We start from the raw sequence: 8,230 nt of genomic DNA on the forward strand, positions 1-8,230 counted from the left end.
GGGTGGAAATGAGTGTGTGTGTGTGGGGGGGTGGTGGTCTTGGGTAGAAGAGATCGAGCACAATTAAGTAACGAAAGAATGAGAAAAATTTTCTTTTTATTTCATCAATGAAATTGTGCAAAATCGTATCTATGAGAAAAAAAAAAAAAACCTCAGACCCGTGGATTTCCATGGGTGATGCTAGTCTGTATTATAATTGCGTAAGGATCGCCCCCATGCCTTCCCGTGCTTTATTTTGTGCAGCTATCTCCTCCGTAGCCGCCGGCTCCGGGCCCCCGAGACCGGTGCCGTCGGTAGCAAGAGGGTGTCTTCTATTTCCCGTTCGGGTTTCGTCCGCGCTCCTCCTCTGTGTCGACATCGAGAGCGGTACAAAAAAAAAAGACAAACAAAAGACAAACAACAACATGCAGCGTTTGCGCGCTGGACTCCCGCTTCAGTGGCGAAAGCTCTATCATCGTTCTTGGACACACACACGCACACGATGTATACGGGTTATATACAGCTCACGCCAGCTCGCAGGCTCAGGTCGCACACACAGAACTCTATACAATCTGTGGTAGCACAGTAGGCATTCTCGCTCGCCCAGCTGATCGTTCGCGAAGACATGATACACGCACTATGGGTACCGCGGGTACAGGCAATATATGGCTGAGAGAGATGTGTATGCATGTGTTGCATTGCATATCATGATGCGTTCTCAGTACACAGGAAGCTACGAATGCCGTATTTTATTTCCAAAACTGTAGGATCCTCTGCAGCTCAGCTACGTCATTTAGTTTACTCTCAAGTCGGGTATCATTGTACTCAGACCGTTTAGCAGTGATGTCGACGGCTAAATATCCACTTAAATTTTGTCCTTGCCGATCGTGCCTTTCCATATCAGATTACAGGCCTGCGCCTGTGTATGTATTGACGATGGTTACACGAAACACACTATCTGCGCACACGTGATATGGGCTCTCATATGGTAATACACGGCTCGGTCATACAAGGGCATTTACGTACAGTTCGCCATTGGCGTGCCCAAATGAAAACAGCGAATGCTGTTATTTTATTGTATTTTGCACAACTACAGGATACTATGCAGCTCAGGTACGTCATTTAGTTTGCTCTCACGTCGGGTATCATTGTAGTCAGACTGTTTAGGATGGCTAAATATCCACTTAAATTTTTATCCTTGCCGATCGTGCCCTTCCATTTCAGATTACACGCGCCGCTGTCCATTCGTTTATTGCTGCTGTAAACATGAATATTCATAAGACACGTGCGGACATAGGGGAAAACCTCGCTTTGCCGACCGCCTATTCTTGAAGTTACAAGTGGAAATTAAATGGGTGGTTCTATAATCCGTCAAACCAAGTTTTGGTGATAAAAATAAAAAAGAGGGAGCAAATGAAGACAAAAATATTCTTCTTTTTCCCATAACGTGGGAAAAGAAATGTTAAAGAAAAAATATGAAGCCCTGAGACCCATGGATACCCACGGATGCCTACTTATTAAATCTATAATGACTATATCATCTCCCCTCCCAAAATAATATTTATTAGCTCACCTGAGCCTTCGGCTCAGGTGAGCTATTGCGATCGCTCTTCGTCCGGCGTCCGGCGTCCGTCTTGCGTAAACCTTTTACATTTTCATCTTCTTCTTTAGAACCCCATGACTGATTTTCATCAAACTTGGCAGGTAGCATCCCCAGGGGGATAGGATCTCAATTTGTTCAAATGGGCACCATGGCCCACCTGGGGGCCCCAGGGGGGCCCAAACACCCTACAATTAAGGAATCTTTAAAAATCTTCTTCTCTAGAACCAGAAGTGATAGGGCTTAGTTGATACTATGAGTAAGTACATTGATGACTGTAGTTTCAAGTTTGTTCATAGGGGAATCAGGGATGCCCCCCTTGGGACCCAGGGGAGGGGGGTGGGGAGGGGTCCTAATGGGGCCTAAATTGTACATTTTCATCTTCACTTTGAGATCGCCATGTCTTATTTTCACCAAACTTGGTAGGTAGCATCCCTTGGGGGATAGGCTCTCAATTTGTTCAAATAGGCACCATGGCCCACCTGGGGGGGGGGGGGCGCCCAGGGGGCCCAAACCCCCTAAAATTAAGGAATCTTTAAAAATCTTCTCTAGAACCAGAAGTGATAGGGCTTAGATAATACTATGAGTTAGTACATTGATGACTGTAGTTTCAAGTTTGTTCATGGGGTTGGCGGAATCAGAGGTGCCCCCCCCCCCCCTTGGGACCCAGGAGAGGGGATGGGGAGAAGTCCTACAGTTGTAATGGGGCCTGAATTGTACATGTTCATCTTCTTCTTGAAAACCTCATGATGAATTTTGACCAAACTTAGCAGGTAGCATCCCTAGGGGGATAGAATCTCAATTCCTTCAAATGGGCACCATGTCCCTCTTGAGGGGCCCCTAGGCCCCCCCCTCCCCTCCCCCACGTTAAGGAATATTTAAAATCTTCTACTCTAGAACCAGAAATGATAAAGCAAAGTTAATACCATGAGTTTGTACATTGATGACTTTAGTTCCAAGTTTGTTCATTGCAGATCCAGGGCTGCCTGCCCCCCCCCCCCCCCCACCCTGGAGTTGAGGGGGGGATCCATATGCAGACCTAAATTTCCAATGTTCTCAGGTAAGAGTGTGCAAGAATGCATGGAAGGTGAAATTGCGATACTCAGGTGAGTGCGTGACCCCCGGGTCTCTTGTTAAATGATGATACAATAATAGTATTCATATAATAATGATAAGTACAGTCTGAAGCAGATAAACGGGCAAGGATATGTAAACATATTGTCGTTGTGTGGAGTTTTTTTTTTAATGACGTGGTAAAATGAATATCATTCATGACATACGTCACTTTTCAGCTTTTTCATGAAGAGAAAAGATGTGTGTGCGTTGGGGCCAGATAGGGCTCATGTATCGGGCGTCAAGACTGAGTGCGAATGGCATGGGGAAGGGGGAGATATGCAGGGCAAAATTTCAATGGCAGTCCCCCCCCCCCTTGCTTCGACAGGAAGAATCTTTGGGCAAAGAAGACAATCCTCAAATTTCCACGGGTGCTTCTAAGTTGATCTGTCCCATTCCATGGACTGGCTCTTCAGCTCAGGTGTTAGGAGGGGATGGCCATGGGTAGAAGAGGGTGCAAAAGAAGAAAGGAGAAAATAGTAAAGTTCTTTCTTTTTGACTACTAAAAGCGAGGTGAAAATAATACGAATAAATTCAAAAAAATATGAGGCCCTCAGACCCATGGATTTCCACGGGTGCTGCTAGTAAGAGTTGTATAATTTGGTGAAATGAGGGGAGGGATATTGAGTGATTATGAGGGTGAGTCGATCAAGCGTGCCCCTCATATGACAAAGAACTTGACCATGTGCTCCATTGCTGTGCTGACCCTTGAGTGAGGTGGACAGTCAATCAGGTGTGGCTGCAAGAAAGCTGAAAGTAGACTTTGGTTTCTCCATTCGAGGTGTGTTGAGCTATATATCATTGTAAGATATCTTGGACATATCTTTCACAAGTGTTATGCTAGAGTGTACATGTATTTTGATATAATGAATGAATTGATTCTTATTTTGATGTTGGCTTGGAGTTCTGTGGAAGAGATTTATACCTAGGGAGTATGTTCTTGCATAATATAGGTTTTTAAGTAACTCCAGAGAATGTTGATATAAAACTTTTGCAGTGATTGTTGTATATAGTAGGAGCTGTACTATAGCTCAGACATTTCAGCTTGAGTTGGTTACATATATGTAGTTTTATTGTCGAGCCCACCGGAGGTGAGGGGAGACTAAGGGATCGCCTGCGGCGTCTGTCCGTCCGTCGTCCGTCCGTCGTCTGTCCGTAACGCTACAAAAACTTCAATAACTCTTTACTCTGGGCTTCAATTGCAATCAAACTTCGAGGGAAGAGGGTTCATACAAAGTTTCACATTCTACCATATATGGAGGTCACCTCAAGTTCAAAGCTCACAGGCAGGGGTCAATGAACTTTTAGAGCCCAATGTTAAGTTTTTATGGCGCATTTCTATTATGCGGCATAACTTTTGATCCATATCTCCATTTGTGACCAAACTTGGATGGCAGATGTCCCTTGGGGAGTGGATGGTCACCACAAGGTCAAAGGTCACAGGCAGGGTTCAACGAACTTTTAGAGCCCAATGTTAAGTTTTTATGGCGCATTTCTATTATGGGTCATAACTTTTGATCCATAGGTCCGTTTGTTATACCAAACTTGGATGGTAGATGTCCCTTGGGGAGTGGATGGTCACCAAAAGGTCAATGGTCACAAGCATGGGTCAACAAACTTTTAGAGCCCAATGTTAAGTTTTTATGGCGCATTTCTATTATGGGTCATAACTTTTGATCCATAGGTCCGTTTGTTACCAAACTTGGATGGTGGATGTCCCTTGGGGAGTGGATGGTCACAAGGTCAGAGGTCACAGGCAGGGGTCAACAAACCGTAAGGGCTCAATGTTAAGTTTTTATGGCACGTTTCTTTTTTGCCATAAATTTTTACCCTTTTATATCTCTTTTTTTTTTATCTGTTATATCCCATTCGCGTACAATTTCTTGTACGCGAATGGGCGAGACACATTATGGCACTTGCCTTGTATTGTTAGACAGTCAGAAATATGATTAGACTTATAAGTCATTTCTTATTGTGGAGTTGACAGTTGGGACATTGTATCATCCAAGAATACATATAAGTCGACAAAGATAAACTGTGATAATAGATCAAATATACAAGTCCTTGATCCACAAACTGAATATTAGATTGCTGAGAATATGTATATGTTGGATAAAATATATCATTGGGAGTTTAATGTTAATTGTTTGTTCACACAAGGGGTTCTCGGGTTGAACCAGTGACAGTACCGAGTGGCTGGGTACATTGAGAAGGAGAAACCAAGCTCTATATTTCAGGCAGTGCAGCAGCCGTTGGTATCGTCCGCAGAGCGTACGTTGCGGAGTTAGAATGTCGAATGGTTCTCATGGTATTGCCTGCGTAGGGTAAGTCAGGATGTCCAAATCAGATTATGGCATTTGAGTATTTTACTCTATACTTTATTCAGTCATGACATATATAGCTGTTTGTTTTTATAATCACAATGGCTGTGTTTATCAAAATGTTATAGTGATATAGAATCCTGTGCACATATACAATTCAGACAGTTGTCTGATGTGGTATACAGAATATACTAGTTATATGTCATTCCAAAGAATTTGCTAACAGGAATTGTTTTCCTATCACTTCTTGTGGAATTCAAAGTGCTTATATTAGACCGCATACAAAGAAGGTCAAAGATTCACATTTGATGACAATGGATATTTGTATTGGTGAATACATGTATATAGCAAGGGTTCAGTCAATCTGTATTTATGAGGGATGTCAATGTGGTATAGTGATAGTTGTGTATTTGTATACATAATTGGTGTTGTGCGGAATTTGGTTAAGATACAATGTGTATGTACAAAAGTCCATACTTATGATGGATTGCCTTTTTGTCTGTTTGTATCTTTTCAGGGTCTCCTTCTTTGTTCCGTTTTCTTCTGTTTTTGTTGTCTTCTTCTTCTTTTCTTCTACTTCGTCTTCTTTTCTTATTTGCTTCAAGTTGTGTGACTCTCGCAGCGCGAGGGAATAAAATCCTTCAACCCACAAATTCAAGTCGTGGACGAGCATCTCTATTGTGTGTGTAGCAAGCATCCTGACAAGTAGCACGCTACCGTCACTACCCGAGTGTGACGGGGAACGAGAGAGGAAAGCAGTCTTACGACAGTTACATTGGTTGCCAGTAAGGCAGAGAATTGCATTTAAGATTTTGCATACATCAGGACTGTAAATCGCTCAAGACAAGTGATATGTTCAGATGAAACGTTGACTGCTTGGAATGGATGATCCACCAAGTGAAGGAATTCTTGTGTCACTTCAGGATAAGATTTCCAGACCCTCCTTGTACTTTTCTGCCCTTTTCCAAAGAAGCAAGACGAGTTATCACAACCTGTGTAAGCATGAAACAGAGGCAGCGTTTCTGACTTGTCATCTCCAAGATTTTTGCAAATGCTATTGATGTTGTAGTGACAGAAGTTCTTTCCCATACCAAATGCCACCCAAATGTCAATGTCAGGATGTTCAGCGAACAATGATCGAAACTGGCCAATGAGAATAACAAGAATGTCTGTATCCCCTGTTGGGATTACATTCTTCTTTGACCCTCTCTCCGCTGCATGCTGAAGATGAACTGTGATTTGTGTATCTACTTCTTCATGTGTGCAGTCTGCCATGGGCTCAATCACCTCTTGCAGTCACTAAAGTACCTGAAATGTCATTAAAGAGAAAAAAAAGAAAGACTTTGAATTCTCTACTCTGCCCATGGACCCATAGATACATGTGTCTTAAAGTTACCATGGATAATAATACTTCAAGATTAATGATATCATATAATGCTATTCCCAAACTTCCCTTTCATCAAGCTTTTGTGTGAATGCATTGGTTGTAATTTATACACAAAATATATCTTAATCTTATAATTGTTAATCTTATAATAATGTACTTGAGGTTATATATAGCTCCTTGTCTTTCGGACACTCTAGTTCAGCCACTGTCTGTGTCAGGAATGCGAACAGCTCTTCTTTGTTAGTGGTGTCTTGGAGGAAGTATTTCCAGTTGACTTGCATTTTGGTCATGGGTGCTACCTTTCTGCGCAATATACTTCCATGTTTCTGCCGAGTAGATTCCTTGATGCTGCAGGCTTAATGTCAGTCCCATACCAAGTCTAGTCACTTGATCCCTTTCAATTCACAGTCCAGAATGGGCTTGAACACTGTTCTTGCATAGTCATCAAATGTAGACATGGATGATGTTGGCAACCCATGAACTGGAGCTGCATTCTTTTTGATTGGTGCATGGATGATTTTGGTTTTTTCAATGAACATTTCCCGCTTGTGCGCTTAATACTGACTGGAACCAAGTTCTTCGATATGCTGTACTGTCTCTACCACTGATTTATCAGCACGTACCCAAGAGTGCAAGACCAACAATTCAGAATGATCCTCAAGGAAAGAGATGATTGCTGAGATGCATGATATGCAGCCCATGAGATCATGTCACCTTTCTCATGTGTTTGTCTGTGGAGGAGTTCAAAGGCATGCTGAATCCATTTTCCTTCTTTTTCTCTTGCTCCTTGAAGCTTTCCATCTACAGCTGTCATGGTAACCTTTGGAACATTCGTAGATGCTGCTTCGAGTTGGACTGATTCAACTATGCTATTCGAATCAAGCAATTGAGGTTTCTCATTTGGATTTGCAGAAAGAAACCACTGTGATTACCGCCTACATCCAGGATGATATTGTGTGGGAAATTGGATAACACGCATGCCTCTTCCATGGAAGGATCCTTTAGCTGTAGTGGGTGACAGGTTATAATCAATTTTATCTAGTGCCCCAACTGTAAAAATGCCTTTCCTTAGAATGGATGGGCACACAATGTTTTTTAGCTGTGAACTGCTTGCACATTGCAACTGACAATTTCTTCTCCAACTGTAGAACTCTGTCATATGAGATGCTTACACCAAGCCTGGCCAGTTGATTTATTAGTTGCTTGTTCCTTGTCGTAGTATGGATGCTCAGGCCAATGTAGATTGGAAATGGTGGTTCTCTGTCCTGAGACTGGCGTTTATGTGGGGTCGGATTTTTCTACCTCTTTTTTTATTATGGAGGAACATCTTGGCCACTGTGTGACATGCCTGTGAGTCATTACCATCCTCATTGTGTTTCAAGTCTGGTCCATAAAGAATCATTGATGACAAGAGTGTAAGACTTAGAAGCATTTTCTGGCAATTCAAGGGGAAGCTGCCAGAAAATTCAAAATGCGTTTTCCTGAACATTTCTTCTCTGCAGATGCAGATTTTTGCAACTTTGGCAAACAGGAAAGTGTCATTTTGGTAGTCTTTGTCCTTTAGAGCATCCTTCAGCATTTGTTGCATGCCTTCAGGGAATATGAGAATGACATTCTTGCCATCTGATTGTTCTTGTACACCTGTTTTGAAGAAGTGATCCACAAGCTTTGTTTTTATCTGGCTCTTCTTCACAGATACATGATGTCCAAGACTTTTGAGACAGTGTTCATACTTCTTGTGGAGATCTGATAGTTCAAAGATGTACTGACCATCTTCTACTGCAAGCTCAACATAAGAAACTAGCTCAACAAATGCTCAAGAATGTGCTC

At 42.4% G+C, this 8,230-nt stretch overlaps 1 pseudogene; it reads right to left on the bottom strand.

Annotated features, from left to right (window-relative positions):
* Nucleotides 1-243: 243 nt before the first annotated feature.
* LOC140241203 (uncharacterized) lies at nucleotides 244-7,243 on the bottom strand (annotated as a pseudogene).
* Between the last annotated feature and the right edge of the window lie 987 nt (nucleotides 7,244-8,230).

The sequence above is a fragment of the Diadema setosum genome, chromosome 17 (genome assembly GCF_964275005.1).
Source record: "Diadema setosum chromosome 17, eeDiaSeto1, whole genome shotgun sequence".
NCBI classification, from domain to species: Eukaryota; Metazoa; Echinodermata; class Echinoidea; order Diadematoida; family Diadematidae; genus Diadema; species Diadema setosum.